The 22404-nt window shown below is 34.0% G+C and overlaps 1 long non-coding RNA gene across 1 annotated transcript in view; it reads left to right on the top strand.

The window, feature by feature from the left end:
• LOC121379454 overlaps positions 1-21863 on the top strand; it is a 54521-nt gene extending 32658 nt beyond the window's left edge. Inside the window, exons 2-3 of the long non-coding RNA XR_005958847.1 lie at positions 2868-2954; positions 21435-21863. This is a non-coding gene — a long non-coding RNA (uncharacterized LOC121379454). The remainder of the gene's footprint in view (positions 1-2867; positions 2955-21434) is intronic.
• The last annotated feature ends 541 nt before the right edge of the window (positions 21864-22404 follow it).

Genomic DNA, 22404 nt, shown 5'->3' with positions numbered 1-22404 from the left:
TTCGTTTCATTTAACGAAAATACACTCCGTGTGTATATATAATGTTTAACTTTTGCGTGTAGCAAAACCGATTGCGTTTGTAATATTCTTTTCATTTCTCATTCAATTATTTTGTTTTAAACACTATTTAAAAAAAAAACCCACCTACATACCTATTAAGATATATTTAAACTAAATGAGACTATTTCAGTGTCGTCCAAACAACAAATACGTGTACGTTTTTAATTCCAACCACTATTACAAATCTTGAAGGTAAAACAGAAAAAAGTAGCACGTCTTTGGCGTAGGAAAAGAGTGTCCTAAAAACCCGGTTCTAAACTCGTTCCGTCCAATTTGATATTCACAAAACCCCGGAGATTCTACCTGAGGAGCGCCTTATTACAGCTCTGGATGAGGGGCGCTCGAGGGGTGGGTGTCGAGGAGCTGATTAAATGAAATTATACGTCTTGTTATTATTTTTTTTTAAAAAGACAACAAAAAAAAGGAGACGAATTCGTTAGCACATCAAAATGAGCATAAATGTCCGAACAAGACGTCAGATGAAGTGTCTTCAGCTATGTGGGGTAAATGTAAAACATAATATTTTACTTGGGTTGTTTATATATATAATTTAAAATCATATGTGCCAGTTAACTTAAACATATTGGAAACCAATTTTCTAATTTGAAGTACCAAATGCGTAACATATATTTTAAAACATAATATTGAAAACACGTTTCTAATTTGAAATACAAAATGCTCGTACATTTGTAAACTATTGTCATCTCAGTTTGATTAAATGTATTTATAATTATGTTTTTAAACAATAAGGCAAAATAGGAAGCAATATTTTTTATGAATTATAATATGGTAGAATAATTTTTAAAAGATACTCAAGCAACTGTCAATTTGTTTTGAATAATAATCCGAATATTCGTTTAACCAATGTTTCCACATTTTAATTAACTGCAAAACTCGACTATTCGTTTAGCAAATATTTCCACATTTTAATTAAATGCAGAACTCGAGTATTCGTTTAACCAATGTTCCCACATTTTATTAACTGCAAAACTCGCGGATTCGTTTAACCAATGTTTCCACACTTTAATTAACTGCAAAACTCGCGGATTCGTTTAACGAGTGTTGCCACGTTAAAGTTCAATAACACGACATTATTTGATTATTCGTAAACAGTGTGTTTTTGATAAAACGTTCTAAAACCTCTTCTTTAACAGGCTGAAGTGTGAAAGAAGCCCTGGGCAACGGTATCTTAAATCTATGCTTGACACCTGTTCATAAAAAAAGATCGAATTCGTTCCCCTTTTAGGCATTCTGCCCCCGAGGCGTGTTACTTGACTGGCCATTAACAAGAAAGCGCAAAACTATTTTCTCGTAAACATAACTCTTTATTAGACTTAAACAAACAATATACATATAAGTAGTTTTCCCGCCTCTCTACTCTATGACTTCTTTGCTTTTGGACTTGTGTTTCTATTGTTTTTTGTTTTTCTCTTGGTTTTTTTTTTACATGTACATTGTCTTTTGGAATTTGTTTTTTAGAGGAAAGGGTTTATTTGTTTATTATTTGTTTTGATAATACATATGGGATGCTTTTTTAAGGTTTTGTTGTGTGGGGTTTTTTTATTTCTCGGGGTTTTTTGTTGTTGTTTTTTGGAAGGGGTATTTGAAAAATATACTCTTTTTTATATTTCGTGTTTTTTTGTTGTTGTTTTTTGGAAGGGGTATTTGAAAAATATACTCTTTTTTATTTCCTCTTTCTTGTTTTGTTTCTTTTCTTCTTTTTCTTCTTCTTCTCCTTTTTTCTTCTACTTGTGTGTGTGAGGGTGTGTGTGTGGGGGGGAGGGGGTTGTAGATTGTAAAAATACACACCAACTTTACCAATTTCAGTTTCAATTTACGAATTTCATTTTTGTTTTAATATTAACATTACTGTTAATAAAAAAAATCACAATTTATGGATTTCATTAAAATTTTATGTTTCAACTTTTACTGTTGATTTGGTAACTTTTCATAATATTTTTTTACCAGAAATCATTTATGCCCTTTCATTCCTAATAAAACGTTACATACAATTATTCATAGGCTCTGTCTTGACACAAAATTGTTATTTCAAAGCATAGCTCTTTTTTAAATTAGCCATTTGTAATGTGAATACATACAGTTACTGTTCACGACTTGTCATCGTAACTGGTCATTATCTGGACGGGTAAGGGTTGGGTTATGTTTCGCCTGCGATAAGAAACGTGTTAAATTACAACATTTCATAAGTTTGTCCTAATCTTTAATATCCGCTGTGTTCTTTATCGCTTCTTTCTTCCGCGCATCTACGTTGTTAGCCCGAAACAGGGGCCGAGTTTACTTGGGGGCGTGTTTAAAATGACACGGGATCTTTGTGTACGGGTTCGTTGTTACAGTAACGTTCACTTTGAACATTGGTGCACAAAACTGTTGACAAACTAAACATATAATGTGGATATTTGAAACAAAAGTCTTTTCAGAGTAGTAATTTTAACAATTCACATACAAATTGCCTTAAAATAACGTTGGAATTGTAAATATTCACCAATATACATTTACTAATATTTAAAATCCTACCTTCATGAATTCACGTGTCACCGTATAAACTATTTTATTTAACTAGTATATTATTATTTTTTTTTTTTTCATTTAACTTTTTTTTTTAAATTCATAATCGTACAGCTAATACAATAATTTACATAACATATCCAATGTTTATAAATAAATATATAAATGTGAAATGTATACAAAAATACTAATAACAATATCAATACTAGTTATTTTAATGTATTTTGTTTATTTGCATTTACATTTGTTCTTATAAGCTGAATTATATTTGTATTTTACAGATGATTATACCCATGGCCAAACACATTTGGTTTACTACGCAGTAACCAACGAACGAAACAGACAGAACGTCATTTGAATTATATTAGGTAAGGAAATATTTTCATTATAATAATACTGGAATGTAATATACCTAATATATATTATTGCTGAAACATTCGATACTATTATTTCCCTGAGTACCATTATTAATAACTAACATATTAACACAATATCATTTTATTACTTGAACCGCCCTGTAAATGTTTATTAACTCATGAAATATATATTAACAGGGGTTGTCACTTTACAATTTTGTAACAAGTATTGAAATGAACAACGAAATCACTGAATATTCGTTTGTCAAACACGACCGGTGTTAATAACCCTTGGCTGAAATCTGCCTCTAATCCATTACACGTGTCATGAAATAGACCCGGTGAAACTGGACATACTTTCGTTTTTATCTTGAGCGTGTCTCGCGAGATTTAATAACGAAGACGAAAACCTATGTTTTGTGCACGAAGAACCATTTTATAAAACTCCATGTCAGTTTTCTGAACTTTTCTTTTGAAAGAAGACACGACAAAATATTTACTCATCAATTACAATGTAAATGTAACACCGTGGTGTCAAGCTACTTGATTGTGAAATGGGCAACACTGGCTAAACGAACACCTATCTATTTCAGCTTGATAATCTTTAAAATCAATCAGTGTCACGAGTTTAAGTCCGTCAAATAAAGGTTGCGTGCCGTCGACAAAACATGCAGCCTGAAATCTAGATGTGGGAAGTTATATCGTTTAGGCGAAAAACGTCCAAGGCTGTTATTTATTAAAGTATAATTTACAAATGTTTTTTAAAAATGTATTTATTTACTTACTTGGGTTACTTACTTACTTTGTTTACTTACATGCCTGCTTGCTTGTTTGTTTGTTTGTTTGTTTGTTTGTTTGTTTATTTATTTATTTATTTATTTATTTATTTATTTATTTATTTATTTATTTGCTTGCTTGTTTGTTTATTTATTTACTCTTTTTATACGTTTATATATTTTTATGTTCATAGGTATAAATAAATATTTGTTTATTAAATATTTATTTCTTGTAGTTGTTTTTGTTGTTTTTCTTTGTCTTCTTCATGATTATTATTATTGTTGTTATTATTATTATTATTATTATTATTATTGCTGATTTTTCGTTTAATCATATATTATGTTTGTAAAGTAAGGTACATCTTGAACAATATGCAAACAAAAGCTATTTCACCCCCAGCTTCATCTTGTATTAATTGCATGAACGAAAACAACTTCATCGACATTTTTGTTATACTTTTTGACTGTGATTTTTTTTTATAAAAGAAAAATGCTTTAAGCACAAATCACATATGAACCTTCATATTCTGTAATCTATTAATATTAACAATTTTTCCTAATTTATCAAACAAATACTTGTTTCAAAAGTTAATTTTTTTCCCTAAGGATTAATGCCAATGTAATAACATTTAATAAACACTGTTCAACTGTTTGTTTTCGGGCATATTGTCATTGTTGATGTCCATTCAGATCGTTGGTTACACGGTTACTGTGTCAATAGCCATTCTGTAGCAATTGACGCCGCGAATCATGCATGCTGCCGTGGCGATTTTGGTTAGGTGGTGGAAACCTCAACCATAAACTGGCTCTTGTTCGCATTAATAACGCCTGATGTAATCTACAAAAATAAACATGACAAAACTGGAACATGTGAATTGTTTATCACTGAGACAATCAGTCTATACAAGCTTTTTGAATCATAAAACTTTCTGAAAGTATTTGAGGTGTATTTCAATTTTATTTTGTTATAGTATTCACAATAATAAAATAACTTTAAATTAATTAATTAAAATAAACTTCAATATAATATGGACAAATTTAAATATATCTTACGCTCGTTAGATACGTTTTGAAACTACACGCTTTAAGGTAAATAGTATCTAAAAGTGACTCGTGTAATTTTTCTCAATATGTTTGCTATAAAAAAAAAAAAGTTATTTTGTATCTGGAAATTAACTATGTGTGTACAATTGAGCGTGCGTGCATACATACACACATACACACATACGCAACAGATGCATACAAACGTGTATTATTAGCCTATATAGCTATATAGCCTGTTTTCACACACCCCAAATATTTAATAACAGTCCATTTTTTTTATTTCTTAGCATTTCTAACTGAGTACTAAATGCCATTTACTGAGCTATTTATTCGAGATATTTATAGAGAATAATTTTATCTGTTATATTAATGACAGCGTTTTGTCCTGTTTCCAAAAAAGGTATCCAGTGACACATTCACACAAAAAAGAAATGCCACAGAAATTTGGAGTGAAGCAAATTATCGTCTCCAATATTAATATAAATGATATGAAACGCTTGGCATAGCCGGCTGTATTAATCCGGTACTATTATATTTATACAGTTATTCAAAAAGCACCTCACTATTAAGATGCATATGAGTGATAAATGATACGCGTTTTCATTAACATAACGTCACTGGGCGACTGACGAGTAAATCCCGTTTGGGAAACGTCCATTTTGGTAACCTTTCTTCAAAACGAAAACGTCCCCTCCCCTTTGTCATTCGACGATGTCACTTAAGACCAGTGTTTGCGAAAAACGACGATTTATTTTCCGTAGGCTGTCACTTCGGAAAAGTGATAACCCAGAGGTCCATTAATTTGCCCAACAACGAAACATTCCAGCTATGCGCGAGTTGTCAGTTTGGCCGGTAGCCGTCCTGATCTCGGATTCGTCCGCGAAAGCCGCTATCCTCACTCGTGTGAAAACTTCTGGTTTACCTTGTAATGCGATACTCGTCGTTGGCGGCCCCTGATTGGCTGTACTATTTAAAATAGGGTATGTGTATATGCGGTGGGGTTCCGGCTCTGATGTGGGTTGGGCCCTTGTAGACCGGCGGTTCTAGAGGCGGGGTGTTAAGATCAGGGTGGGTTGGGCTGTCGAGTTACTGGAACTGACAGCCATTCATGGGAAGAAAAGAAACGAATTTTGTTTCATTTCTTCATCATCATTATCTTCAAATGATAAGCATTATCTTCAAATGATAAGCATTATCTTCATTATTTTAGCAGCGAATTTTTTCTTCTTCTTTTTTATTTTTCTTTGAATGGATTCTTTGGTAGTTAATTTGTAAATCAATAACCTACGTGGATATTTATTATATATCCATTTATGTTAATAAACGATTCATTTCTTCACTATATTTAGCATTGTTTTATCATAAATGCAATACACAGGTAGTTTAAGCTGTACAAAGATCTTTTAAGCTAATATGTAAATAGAGGTGGAATATGTTATATTTGGTATTATTAAATTCCTCAGTTGTACACGTGAATGTCAAATTGTTTGTTACTGTGACGTCACATTTGTTTGTTACTTTGACTTGAGAATTGCACTTCATGACCGGAATAACAGAATGAAAATAAAACCAAACTAGACTTTCTACTCTTCAGCAGTAACAATAACGGTAACAATAGCAGTAGTAGCAACACCAGCAGCAGCAGCAGCAGCAGTAGTAGTAGTAGTAGTAGTAATAGTAGTATGTAGTAGTATGTAGTAGTAGTAGTAGTAGTAGTAGTAGTAGTAGTAGTGGTGGTAGTGGTAGTGGTGGTGGTGGTGGTGGTGGTGGTGGTGGTGGTGGTGCTGGTAGTAGTAGTAGTAGTAGTAGTAGTAGTAGTAGTAGTAGTAGTACTAGTAGTAGTAGTATACACATTATTATATACATATTATTTATTAATTTTCAATATTGTTGCTACTGCTGTTGCTGTTGTTTCCTCACTGGCAGTTGTTTCTGTTGGAGGTGTTTTTTTTACCCAAACAAAGCTATACGTTAATTTTGAAATCAATCCTTTGGTGGGAACTAAACGTATGAAGCACCTGTATTTAGTTCATTCAATATGTCATCGTTTTGACGACCAGTTTTCTGTCAGTCAGTCAGTCATGTAAATGTTTGTTAAAACACTCACGAGCACAAAAACTAACCGCATTCTACCGTTCACAGGTATCCCACCCCATGTCCAGCCTTCTAAATTAGTTATGTTTGTGAGGCATGCATGCCTGACAGATACACCGCCAGAAATGTTCTGTCCAAACAAGCACGTGTGTTGTTTTTACCTAGATTTACATGCAAATAGACATTTCTACCTCCAGCACAACAAAGAGCTCGCTGATCTGGAACTCTTTGGCGTGTTGAGGTCAAAACGTATAACACGGCAGAGGCAGAAAAGTATTATGGCATACGAGACTAAATGGTTAAATATAGCACGTCCTTAAAACACAAGCTTCGTGGGTATGAGGTGCGGTGCTCCATTATACAAACTCGATATTCTTCCTAGGTGTACGTGTATCTTCTCCTTCTACCGTCAGCTATTCAGGCGTTCGTAAGGTGTGTCACAAGTACAAGACAGGGGGTCAATCGTCTTTTCTGCACCTCGATCGGAGAACAGAGGCTTCCTTAATCCCCGTCAAAGTGTGTGATCCCTCAGACAATGAATCGGCAGATCCCCTTGGTCAGACCAACCAGCTTTTAAATCTGGGGTTAAATATGCGTAATGGTATTAGCAGGGCTAGGGTGTCCTCGTCAAACTCAACATAGCCTACCCCTGTTTTCGAGGTTCAGGGCCTCCGATCTGTAACCAAAGCTCTGTAACTAATTCGTTGTGTAAACCAAGCAGAGCAATGCTGGCTGCAACACATGGCCATGCCATCGTAACGATTGGGTTTTTTTTTGTATGAAGTCATCCTGCTTGCGTCTGTTGGTAGAGGCATGAACTTTCACCTGAAAGGTATCTGGTTCGGATCTTCTCGGTGGAGGTTTGGGTTACCTGTCTGTCTTACAGAGAAATGTCTAAACAAGATCCTCTTTGTAGTAATATTATGAAATGAATACCTGTATGAGCACATTGAGGATAATAAATTAGTAGAAAACAAAGGAATATTTGTAACGACTCCCAACGCAGTTATTGGGGTCAAGCGTTGCGTAATTGGGACTTATCTATACTGTAATGGCGGCTATAGTTTTCCAGTAACATCACGAGCTCTTATCGTGGACTTTTCCCCAATTCACTGCCTAGACCAATCATCAGCAGTGAATTACTGGGTAGAATCATACACAAATAGTGCACCATTGCCTGGACACACATACCAATAGTGCATTATTGGCTAGAAGCATGTTCCAGTAGTTCAGCACTGGCTAGAACCATCCACAAATAGTTCTTGAATGCCTGGAATCATTCATCATCAGAGTATCACTAGTTGAATCAACCAACATTTCATCATTGGCTAGATCATAGTGCAATAATGGGTAGAATTGTACGTAGATAGTGCACTATTGATTGGAATCATACATCAGTGAAGCAACACTGACTACAACCATACACCAATAGATCATGCATCAATTGTTCCCAATGCTGGGTAGACGTATACACCGATAACGCACAAGTGGCTGCAATTATACTCCAGTAGTGACCATTGCCTGAAATCATACACCAATAGTTCATCATTGCCTGCATCATATAACAACAGTTCATCACTGGTTAGAATTATACATTAAAAGTGCACCATTGGCTGGAATCATAAACCAACAGTGCATCATTGGCTAGAACCAGACACCAAAAGAGCATTACTCATTAGAATCTTGCACCAAAAGTGTATCAATGGCCTATAACTAAACACCAATAGGACATAGTTAGCTGGAATCGGAGGTAATCGGTATATATGCAGTGGGTTATGAATTTAAAGATTTTTAGCACCTGATGTTTTAACGTGGATATAAATTTTACTCCAGCGAAAAACTAGTTGCTTAAAATGATATATTCTCCACAAAACAGGACTTCACATTGGAACCCTTTTTATATTATTCGCCTTTATTCGCCTTTATCATAAAAGCATTCAAATCTGTTAATCGGTCAATTGTCGGTTTGTCTAGCCTGCTACTGACTCGTTTTTGTCGTTTTGATTTCATGCTACGCTGAATTAAATACTGAATGGAATAACCCGGTCATTTACCCGCTGAATCATGTAAATTTATCACATCTTTTATTTCCTTCAAGTTACAAGCCAACAAAAAACATTTTAATATAACACAAGTAGGTCAGTTTATTTACAAATAGATCTAACAAAAGACCGGTATGTTTTATCCTGACCCACTCTAGCTGACTCATGTGTTGGTACCTCTATACCGATCTACTCTGTGGTGGCAGTATTCATGACGGGTGCCACTGGTGAGACAGGATATACTCACCTTTCGCGAACATCTGAGATCATCACTGTTATGACAGTGATTCATGAGTGGATGACATCACATATGTATTTATTCTAATGGGCTCTGTCCGGTGTTAGTTTTGATTTAGTACCCGTACACTAGTCTAGGAGTGGTTGTGCAAGAGGGACGAAATCTCCAGTGAAGGATATCCTTGTGAGTGGCTGTCCTATAGACGAGGCACTAAATAGAAATTCATAGAATCAACCAGTATTTTGTCAAATGCACATTTGACTCTTAAACGATGAAAAATAAATGGACAAGAGTTTCACTAAAGACATATTACATTTGATTGTGGAATTCCAACGATTATACTGATCATTTCTCAATCTATGTGCATTAAGCCAGAAGATGCCAACCAACTGTATTTATACATTGTCACTAAACTGTACACATGCATGTCTTTCTGGTAGTGGTAAATCTCGTTCTTCCCTTCCACAAGAGTCGTGGTTTCATAATGATACCAGTAGTGTCTGATAGCATCCAGTAGTGCCTGATAGCATGCAATAGATACACAGAATGTGTAAAATATCACATGTTTCTTGTATGTAGTACAACACAATTGTAACACGACCGTTGGTAGAGATATATTTGATCATACAATTCATTGTAAGTAGACTGTGACGACACGAAATATAATCATAAATATTTATATCATGCAATTCACATACAAAACAAAACGTAACCCGTTAATTGATATTGATTAATTTTGTCATGCAATGAAGACCAATGGAACTGTAATATAGATTGCTAATTTTAGAGCCAGATATAGACAATAGATTCTGCCGCTTTATGTTAATATGTACTCGTGTATTATAGAATTCATTGGATAGGTATCTAAACGATAAAACCGGTATCTGTGATCAAGACCGTATCTCTGCACAATGCAGAGTCGAATGGGTATTTGGCAAAATAGTTGTAGATTCCATGACTCTGTCTAGTGACTCGTCTATAAGACACACACCCCCACTCTGGAAAATACACTCGTTTTGAACCGCCACAAACAGAATTGCCACTCTGTTTTAGGGTTAGTTTGAGGAAATCCACTGACAGAACAGCATATACCACGGTTATTGACATCATAAACATGCAGTAACTACAAATAATATAAACTACAGTTTGTGAAGCCATACACACATCATAGAGGACTACAGAAACACGTAAGAGATAGCATTGTGTGATTACATCCACCGTATACGATGTATTTCTATCAGTCAACAATTATTTACATTTTTGCATAAATATTCAAACACAGGGGAATACTGTAATGTAATTCCCTCAGTGAAATTGTTTTGTTACATTTGCCACATTCAGAAGACTACCAAAAGCTTCCAAAACAGTTTACAAATAAGAGGTCATTTCATTTGGGTGATGACACATTATTGTGAACTACACTGTTTTGTGCAGATTGCTTTGTCAGATCTATAACATTCAAAAGGACTACCAAAAGCTTCAAGGTAGTTTCATATTAGATATTCAAAGGTTATTTTGATTTCACATGATCGTTAACTAAAATGATGCCTTGGTATAATTTGGATGTGATACTTTTACTATTCATGGGTAAAACAGTATTAATGCTGAAGGAGTATGCACTTGAATAGAGCCAACGTTTTGAACATTTGGCATCACCACTGTATCTGCAGTAATGCGTCGTCTTACTGTCACACCCCATGTCTATACATCAGCTGGATTGTGGTTTGCATCTAAGAGCGGTTTTGCTAGCACATGTCCGTTTCTAATTCCGTTTTCTAATTTTGAATGCCAAGCATATAAAGCGAAGCCAAATCATCCAAATACTCTTTCGAAAAACATAAACTATTCACAAATATAGAACTGTATGATATAAAACATCTAAACTATGTCCTTTTTAGTGGGTTGTCGCCAGGTTTGGACGTCCGTCCACGCAAAACAAACTTCTGTTTTAGTTGTCATGAATGTAGAAGATAGCAGACTGGACAACACATAACATACTATCTTAAATATTAACTTCAAAATATACCTCTCTGACCCGGTTACCTATTCCCGCTGCTCTACCTTTTCCGTGTAAAGTCCAGCTGGTTTTAAGTCATGCTGGGTTTTAATCGCAGGTCATTTTATCTCTTTGTCGTGTTGTTAGTGTCTTCACACGAATAAGATACGTTGTGTGGATGATATATACTGACCAGGTGCTGTGTCCAGGCCACGTGAATACGGCATCAACAATAGAGCCATGGTGTCACCTCATGTGGTGACCAATGCTTGCAGAAAGGCCAAAGAATACATAGATGGATGTGTCATGCAAAGCATATAGGCAGTATATCACTTTCACGATAAAGTAGAAAAGCAATTATTCATATCAGGAAACGATGTATAGTATGTATAATTATATTCGTATACTGAAAACAACATGAAACTTCTGGGAACAGGTACATGTATGCCATAACGTTTGAGAAAATAACAACTAGACTGTGTTTAGGACATTAATGTAAATTTGTTTCACTTCTGGTATCGTCATTAATTGGACAATGATTCATCAGTGTCATACTGTCATGTCTTTGCCCATACGACCTTTTACAGTTACGCTACATCTGTTCTGGGTTTGGTTTTCTTCCATTGGGTTTTAAATAACACTCGACCATGTATGTCAAAGTACGACATCTAACATACTCGTAGTCTTAACCTTGCTACCATCTCTGCAGTCTTAAACCTGCTACCATCTCAGCAGTCTTAAACTTGCTACCATCTCAGCAGTCTTAAACCTGCTACCATCTCAGCAGTCTTAAACTTGCTACCATCTCAGCAGTCTTAAACTTGCTACCATTTCAGCTGTCTTAAACCTGCTACCATCTCAGCAGTCTTAAACCTGCTACCATCTCAGCAGTCCTAAACTTGCTACCATCTCTGCAGTCTTAAACTTGCTACCATCTCTGCAGTCTTCAGATGAATGCTTAATTAACCTTAGTCAAGAGTGGCACGTCCAAATCTGAACGACAAAACCGTTATCCGCGATCAGGACCTATCTCTGCACATTGCAGAGTCGAATGGTCATTAGGCAAACTAGCGAATCTCTACCTAGTGCCTTGTCTATGGGAAGACAGCCACTCCCGGTGAGATCAGTTACTGGAGAATACATCCTTCTTGCACCGTATAAAGAGAATTGCCAAACAGCCGGTTCAAAAACAGTTAACTCTAATTGGTACAGGTGCTTACTTTGTCATTTTTTGTAGATCTCTATAGTACGTTTATATAGAATCAGGTAACATTTTGGATTTAACAAACATATGACACGCGTTTGGGTTTATTCTTTTACGCAATAACCTGCACTAATTATCCATTATTATGTATAATGTCTACATATTGCATATAACCTATCCTGTTCAAGTATGATATTACATTTGAGGAACAGCATATTTCTCGAGGTATTAAGCTAATTACAAAAGCTACTTTATTTTCTTCTATTTTCGTTTTTAAAGGGTTGTATGTTACGTTGGCATCATATTATAATAACAACAACGTTTAAATTTTTACAGCTAAAATAGGCTTAGTTCCCAGTATGACTTGCACCATAGGGACTTTTATTGCTCCTGATCATTGGCTGTGTCATGGTGGCACCATATATACTTGCTTAATAATAGTATATGTATATGCGTTTTCGTTTTGCAACTTTAATATGTTTTACAGTTACAAATATTAGTACTACTGGCACCAGGTAACTTTAACATATGTACATACAATGGAAAATGGTTAATGCTAATGCCACCAGGTAGACCGACGACAAATTCAACATGTCTTCTATAATTAGTGTGACAAGATATACTTACTTCAAATTAACTGGCATACAGTTACAAACTATCACTACTACTGGATCCAGATAGGAGGGGTTTCTTTTGCAATTTCAAAATGTTTAGTTAAAATTTCTAGAAGTGTTGTCATCAAAAGTTACTAGTGTTGCTGGTACTTATGTAAAATGCTCATAATCAGCTTGATGGTTAAGCATGCCTATTCTATGCCCTGTTTTCTGAACTCAACACACTTTAATATACAAGTATGCCTTTTAATATTTACGTATGTCTACCCTGATCCAAGTTTTTAAACTTTGCAGGAGCTGATTTTCTGAAGGAAAAAAAACACAATGTTTTTAAGGTCAATCTCCTACCATTGTGTGCATGCTTTTGGCACATAATGTCTTTGTATTCCAGTCTGTAATTCCTGTTTAGCATGATGGCTGTCCTTGGACCGTCCAATCCAATCCCCTCACCTCCTGTGCGCGATCTGCAGCTGTGCATAACCGAAAAGCTTAGGCTCCAGCACCAGGTAGCCGAATTGCAGGTCGTGTCTTTTGAACGTGGCACAATCTGTGCGTAATTCCACGCTACCTCCATGTCAAGGCTTGGTGATTAACCGGCCAGGAGATTAAATCAATCGTATGTTTAGTCTGTAACCACCATCCTGCGATCGGTTTGGTGTTGGCGGTGTTATTGAAACCACAGCTGAATATGCAGCATCCGTCCACATTCTGAGGCATTGATGGATTGAGAGGGTGGGGAGGACAACAATGCCTGCTGTACGTTGTTATCTTTTGTGCAACATTGATGCCTTTGTCTATGAAGAGGTCAGGGGTCGCAAAACAAACATGTAATGACGGTTTGTTAAAAAATAGAAAAGACCAAATTAATAGGTAGGCGGAGGAACCAATTGCAGTTCTGGTGTCAGATGCCGTGCACTAACTATATACGTGGCTTAGTCTCCAGTTGCAATGCGCTGAGCCTCTTTGGTGTTGAAGCCTTTTTCGGGAATTAGGCGCACAACGTTACGCCATTCATTCCACGAGTGGTTTCAATTTGCTAGACAAACAGGGATTAATTTCAAGAGTTTCTTATTAGCTGGGTGAAACACCGACGTGTTAAGTCGTCCTTGTTTTGAAACTGTACCCCGCGTGACTGTGGGCTGTCGTGTTTACCTTCACTCCCTAATTCCCTCCTTTCGGTCTTATGAGTCCACAGATGACAATAGACCAGTGAGTGGGGTATATTCACTCAGCTTAGCGAACGAGAAGTGATGGAATATCTTGTAGTGCTTTTCACCTGCTCAAATAGCTAGAATGTTAACTGTTCAGTCTAATATTCTTTCTGTGTGCCGTTTAGTCCGTGTGACAAACAAAACGACAATACTCGTCAGGCCATATCTAAAGTCGTATTTCTGTACAAACTTAATCACACTAAGCTGTGAGATTATGTAACACCCTGATTGCAAAATTAGTGTAAACAAATCATGTGTTAATACTATATACATTTTATGTGTCCTGGGCAGGAGTCTTGTGACATCACATCTTGTGCCTAGGACAGACGCGCCTGAACCTTGTCCACTCATCTCCATGTCTTTTGTGATTTTTTTACCAATTCCAAACGTTTCCAGGTCCTTGGTTCTATCCTAGATGAGAGCATTGGTGATGTCAGACACGCGACCACAATATTGTGGTACAATTTATCAAAAATAAGTCATATCAAAATAGAAAATGGTTACTATATGTTATTATAATGTCTGTGTGTGAGTCAATTTGGATAGCACTGAGACCAAATCCGATAGCATTGTGTCTTGGGTGCAATTTGAGAGCTTTTTTGTTCAGAGGTCAAAATCAATAGTATTGTGTCTTGAGATCAGATTTGACAGTATTGTGTCTTGAGGTCAAATTTGGCAGTGTTTTGTTTCCGGTTAAATTTGATTGTTAATGCATCTGAGGTCGAATTTGATAGCGTTACGTCTCGAGTAAAAGTCCATAGTGGTCCGAGATTAAATCCAATAGCATTGTGTTGGGGTCAAATTCAATAGCATCGCTTCTGGGGTCCAACAAAGAATGTGTTTGCGCTTGACCTCCTATAGCAATGTTTCACATTTTATCGTGATAGTTACTTTTGTAGAATAATAATTATCATCACCAAAGAAGGACACACGAAAAGTCTTTGAAAAACGTTTTAAAGCTGTATTTCTGCTTACGACAGAACCAAATATAAATCTCTTTGTATTTTAGTAAATATATTCAGCTTAAATACAAAGAAATGTATTTCTTAAGATCTCTGGGTTAATATTTTTATAAAAATGAAAAATGTCCACCGATAAAAATTTGTTATGTTTTAATTTTAATTAATGTGTCAGGTTTTCATGTCAGACTAGGTTTTCTCATGAACCATATATTTAATAAGTAGATATACGTACCATTTGTATTAAGACTTCAGTGAACTTGTGGCACAACATGTATTCAGTTTCTAAGTTTACAGTTGGTATTTAAAACATCTGAAAACAGTGTACTTTACCTCAAATGTGATTCCTATCCAGTGAACTGTACAATGTTAATAGCAAATGTCAGAAGTTTTTACAAGTTTTAGGTTGTTGATATGTTTTTGCGCTCATGTTTACAAAACGTTGGGTTTTTTTTTTTTCCCTTATACGTGTAGTTTCCTTATGCTTAGAGTTATTTTCTCGTTAATGTTGCTTGTAGCCGGTCTAAGACATGAACCAAAAACCTTTAGCTTAATGAGTACGCCACGTCGGCCTGTAATTTATTATAGACCTTATGTTGTCTGAATACTAAATTAATAATATAGCAATTCAGTGTTTCTGCCAGAAAGAAATCTTTGGGTATGGCGCTATGGAATTGAATGCAACCACAATCAACTGGTGTATGGTGTATGGTGGCTCTTCCAGAAAGAAAATAGGTTAAGTTTTGGGTTAGGGTTAAGAAAATCTTACAGTGATGATAAGAGTAATTAATTTTATCCAAAAAAAATCTGACAAACAATTTGCGTATGGCGCCATACCCGTTTTACCCTCTGGCAGAAACCTGTATAGATGTGTTGTCTGAATACTATTAATACTATAGTATAGACCTTGCGTTGTCTTTATAGTAAATTAATAACCTTATGTTTTCTGAATACTAAATTAATACTATAACATCGACCTTATGTTGTCTGAATACTAAATTAGTATTATACTATAGACCATGTGTTGTCTGAATACTAACTTAATACTATACTATATACCTTGTGTTAAAAAATATATAATTATACTTTATGTGTTATCTTTATCTTGAATTAATAATAACTAAAAGGTTAAAGTTTGTTTTGGTTAACGACACCAGTAGAGCACATTGATTTATTAATCATCGGCTATTGGATGTCAACTGAAAAAGATGACAATAAAATTCTACCCCAAAAAAATTAAATTTGTAATTGAATAGATTATTTTTAGGATTAAAAACATACAAAAAATCAGTAAAAGTATTGTAGTATTTTAAACTGAATTAAATCAGTTATTGTTTGTGGATTTCCATTTTCACCAAACTAGTTTGACTTTTGTGAGGATAAGTTCAGCATTATGTTGGGCACTACATTATCTGTAACGGCCCGTCATGACGTGACTAGTTTTATCCAGTTATCTCTGTAATGCTATTTTCTTTAAAAGGTACCGCTGTCCGGGCTAATGTTCTAATGTGATTTCACAAGCTAATGCGCTCGTCCATTAACTACTGAACATTTAAGTTCACTCTTTGTTTCAACCAATTACCTATTTTCATATTTTAGATCTATTATAAGTGAATGAATATTCAAAATGAAAATTTTAAAATGTAATAAAATATGAATAAATAAATAGACACAAAATATATAAACATTTAAGACCAGGAAATCAAGATTCAAAATTAAGCAATCACTGGGGGAGGAGTTAGGGGGTTGGTGTTGGTGGAGGGTTTTCTGGGGTGTTTTCTGTTTGTTTTCGAAAATATCTGTTAAGAACAAAGGGAATATCATGATTTTTTTTCACAAAAAATATTTTAAAATCACTTGCTTAAACAAATTGTTAAAAATTACTGCACCTTTTAATTTCACTGGAAATGAGTATATTGATATATGGCTAAAAGATTTTGATATCACAAGCTCTGTTATTTTAACGTATTAACAATTAAATATCAAACACCTCTTTACAACTAGATCAATTTATTATTCATATATTTTTCTCAGACGCCTGAAATTAACAAATTATTTATGAAAATGTAATGCAAACTTAATGTGACGTTTATTTATATAAATCGCATGGAAACTGTTAAAGACAAAGTGAAATGTAATTGGGTTTGTCTCCCATTGGGCGTATTTGGCTCGACTTGGAATCGGCGGGGGAACTGTTTGATAAATATCTCTCACAAGATATCAACATTGACGGGGACGCAAATTGATCTATGCTGGTTGGGCCATGCCCGGTGAAAGACGTGCAGTATACAAATACTTGAGACTGATGGACGATGTATCTTACGGCTCTAGTCCCATGAGTAATATAGTGAAATGCATCATCGCAATTTAGTTAGCTTGTCACATTGCGCGTGCACGATAGGCGAAAAGAATACCAATGAACGTGTAACCTTCGGTTAGGATATTCGTGTTATTACTATATTAGTTATATTATGTTTTTTCTTCTTCATTATCATATTTTTCTTGTTGTTGTTGTTGTTGTTGTTGTATTAAATTAGTTTTCCTCACCTGTAACGAAGACTCTCTCTCTCTCTCTCTCTCTCTCTCTCTCTCTCTCTCTCTCTCTCTCTCTCTCTCTCTCTCTCTCTCTCTCTCTCTCTCTCTCTCTCTCTCTCTCTCTGTGTGTGTGTGTGTGTGTGTGTTGTTTTGTTTTGTTTGGTTTTTTAATTTGGAATTTAATGGAAAATATTGTCTGAAATGCATTAAGTTATTTTGTGTAAACTTTGTCATATTACATTTTAGTTTTTCCGTATTTTTTATATGGTTTAAGTTATTTTTTATTCTATAAGTAAGAGTAATGTACTTAATACCATCTATCCAGTAAATAACTTTAATACTTCACAACCACACAAAACATTCATGTACCAAATGGCTTTATTTTGTTTATTTGTTGTTTATTTATTTATTTTTATTTATTTATTTATTTAACTACTAGTATCTGACTTTATTAAACTTCATTAAACGTCGTTGAAGTTCGTTAAATTTCGTTTAATATTTTTGTGAGAATATTGAATACATGAGTTGACTGGAATTGTGTGATTATTTACTCTTATGTTATTTTTTAAAATTTATTTACTGTTTATTATTTTTTCTAACATTCATACTTTTAATTTGGAAAGGAATTTTTCAGTACAATTTAATTCATTCTGTAATAAATCACACGTTTCTGAAAGCAACTACTAAAACAAACACTATTCCTCAATCCATAAATTATATATTGTTTTCACGCATGTCAGTTCTGAAAGTCTCAAGATGGTACTTGGTCATATTTCTAGTACCCATTGCCCTCCCACAAACGTCACACTTTTAAAATAAATTATGGTCAGTGTTTTGCTCTTCTGGGCAACGGAGAGCGAATGTTTCTTTTCATTGGTGGGTGATAAGGCGGTGTGCGTGAATAGGCCCTCTCTCAACATCGCATTTGAATCCATTTCCAAACGTCAAACTGTGTCCATTTCTCGAGACACTTGACTCAAAAGGTAATCAGTTTCACAGAAGGTTGAAATAAACAAAACTTAAATAACACCCAAACACCAAGAAGCACCGCAACGATCGAGTGGTCGGTTAATGGTGAAAAATGTGATGGTTTGGTGTTTGTCGCACTTTGTGTGTGTCTGCTTTTAACTTACCAAACTAAATACATCATCATTGAAACATCTGAAGCTATTAAATAAATGTTTAAAAGTAAACAACGATATGTGTTTAGATGTTTTTTGTTTTGTTTTGTGTATAGTGTTTTAGTGCGATAAAAAGTATTATTCTATTTTAAAAATATATATATATATATTGTTTATAATAGAAGTGAAATTACTTTATATACTTTATTTTTATCATTACCAACATTTACAAAGTAACTTTTTAACTAAAATATTTATACCAAGATTTTTGCTCACCAAACTGAGTACTAAATAATAAAATTATGTATTAGATGTTAATTATTAAAATTGTTAGTAAAATAATATTATTATTTTTGTTTTATTTAAAGATGTAACTATGTGTGTGGTTATTTTGTCACCTCTGGTGAATTCTTTTTATTGACATACTTTTGAACCTTTAACGTGCTTATTAACTCTGCAATATTGTATGAAAAAGCTACAGGTTATTACTGTGTTAAACAAACAACAACGTGACTACATTTTTCATATTGTAAAATTTGTGTCGTACAAATTTTCAAAACTTCTGACCATTGTGATTTGGCTCCTTCACACTGCTAGTTCCGATATTGTATTACTACGCGCGGTGTAGCAGGAGACCGGTCGGCGCCAGAATATGTAATTAGGAAACTAGATAGCTAAAACGCGGTATCTGATATGTGAATGAACGACGGTCGGAGATACCTCTTCAAAAATCATCTGCGTATTTTATGGGTTTGTAATTTCGATCCCTCTTAAAGGTCCCATATGAATCAAAGGTGGAGAGAAAAAAATGCAGAGGCTTTTTAGTAGCTCGCAGTTTATTTTTAAAATAATGTAATTTTTATTCCATTTAACGAAAGTGTATCCTTTTACATTTTTTAAAGTAATAATCGATATGCAAATTTTAGTATTTTTTATTTCATTTATTTCGTTTTCTTTTTCTTTTCTTTTTTTTTTTCTTTTTTTTTTCTTCTTTTATTTGACATGCCGTATTACCTCTTTTTTCTTGTTTTCAGCGATTATTTTTTTTTTTTAATTTCACAATTTGTTAACTACCCAGCAAAAATATTTTTAGTAAATGCTTAATAAATACTTCGGTAGATTTTACTTAATTTTTACCTCCATTTTGTTCAGAGCTATTAGGTGATCTTGTTTTCTGTTTTAAAAACAAATATTCTTAACCACAAAACAATAGTAACATGGAATATTTATTGTACAATTTACGTAAATAAATATTTTATTATAACTTTCATTATATACCGTTGTGTTTAAGATATTTCGTTCGAAATGTACCTTCTCATGATGAAAGGACATTAAATTATTCATCGGAAGTTGGGGTGTTCTTAGTTTTAGCCAATAGAAACGCTAGAAGCAGAGAATATGTGTGTTTGCGCATGCTCAGTTGTATAAGTCAGAACAGCTGTGAAAAGGAAAACAGAATAGTAGTAAAATAATGTTATTATAAAGTTCCGGGCTCATAAACTGCAGTTAATGTGAAAACAGTATAACAGTGAAAGTGGAATTACAAAAGAAAGTACCTAAGGCTATGATTTGCACATAAAACTTCACATATCATTCGCCATTTGAAAAATTTCGTTCGTTTTGTTATTGATGAAAAATGACACAAATAAGGATGGGGCTATTTAAAAATCGATATTTTTTTTTATAAGCGTTGTTTCAGAAATTATCATTATGGGGATGTCATTTTCTCCAACACCATTCATCTGTAATTAAATAATACAGAATCGTTTGTATTATCAACAATGTCAGCATATCCATCACTTTTTAAACGTCCGCCTTCACTATATGATCTGTTTTTCTTTTCAATAACTTCAAGCGCAAAGAAGTTACTATTGTCTGTCACAATTAAGGTCGTGCATTTATGATGAATAATTATTTGCTCTCAATGAACATTTGTTTCAATAATTAATTACATTAAATAGGCCAGGGTAATATTAGTTAATTTGCTGGTTGTTAACGCGCCAAATCTTCGCTACAACCTGGTGTTTAACCATTCACGTATCTATTCTTACTCTGTTCATTTGTACTAAAGTATTACCCGTATGGACCATGCAATTATATTTCGTCATTTCCAATTATAAACCTGTGTTATTATAATTGTGGTTCATTCCAATTCGATGTGGTCAAAAGCAAAACTACGAGTAGCTAGTAGGAACCATGTCTTTATACCAGCATACTCGGGGACTGATTTCAATTAGAGCTATATTTGTTACATACTGTCCAGCTAAATGTATGAAAATATCGCTGAGATAACATTGTTACCAGTCACTAGTTGGAACAGCTAAACGCTGTTTTCATTATTAGACTTTCGAGATATCGCAACATATTGCAATCGATGCTGAAATAAACAGTATTCAACTGGAAATTTAACAAATATTCTCTGTTCATTTGCTTAGATATTGTCCCTTTTATTTTGAATGAATTAGACTACAAACACGCGAGGCGTTAATGATTTATTATTAAAATATCAATGTGTCCAACGACTTACCTTGATATTAGTATGACTCCTTTTACAATGTATATATGCGTCTCTATGTTTTCTCTTCAATAATGACAATGCTTGTGTTATTTTAAAATGATGCACGTGTGTATTATGATTTTGTTTTTCGTCTTTTGCAGGTTTTAATGAAGAAAGGTATGTATACAGACAATTATTAATTAAAATGGATTTTTTTAAATAAACTATGAAACTTTTGTAAATTGTAATCAAATTAATGAATATTTGTGAATTGCTTATCTATCATAACACGAAGGTAACGTTTTAAAAGCATAACATTATATTGGTTTATAAATGGTGTATTTTTACATATATATTATTATTATTATTATTATTATTATTATATGTATTAATATTATAAAGATAGTGGCAGTCATAGTAAACAATGTATACTATTATTGCAAAACAAATAATACTGAGATGATTATTACCAAGAACACTGTAAATATACGTAGATGTATAAAACTTTGAAAGTTGCATTATACTTGCAAATTATCTTATTTTAATGTTATTCATCTGTGGCAGTCTGCAAATAAATTATATAAAATATACATACTAGTCCGTTGTTTTTTGTGTTTGTAATAGAAATATTCGGCTTTATCACCACCCTTAGAAATTACCCCAACACCGCCTCTTCGCCTTTTTATGGCCCATTCCACCAATAACACTGATTTCGTATCAATGGGTGAATAATTTTATACCTTTTTTCTCCCGCAATTATTCTGTAAAATAACAGCCGTAGATGGCTTCTAATCTCAAAAGTACAGATACCCTATGGAAAATAAAACATTTTGTGTTCCTCCCAAGATGTAGATTTTTGATGAAACGAAAGAACAAAGACGGACCGAATAGATAACCTTGTAGTGGATAATGATTTATGTCGGATCGCTTGACACAACTGGTCCCGAATAGCAATAATTTCTTTTAGCAATGACACCTTCGTGTATGATTTATCGCTTTCTGAAATGTCCAGCTTTAGTTGTGGAGATTACAAGAAGATATTATTGTTAAAGTTTGATTTTATGTAAAATACTCGCTCTGTTGCAAGCCACGTATAACTTTTTGTGATGGTTTACTTCTTTGATTTCATGA

This window comes from Gigantopelta aegis, chromosome 8, assembly GCF_016097555.1.
Source record: "Gigantopelta aegis isolate Gae_Host chromosome 8, Gae_host_genome, whole genome shotgun sequence".
Lineage (NCBI taxonomy): Eukaryota > Metazoa > Mollusca > Gastropoda > Neomphalida > Peltospiridae > Gigantopelta > Gigantopelta aegis.
The sequence above is the reverse complement of the archived record's forward strand: the minus strand, read 5'-3'. Positions and strand labels throughout refer to the sequence as shown.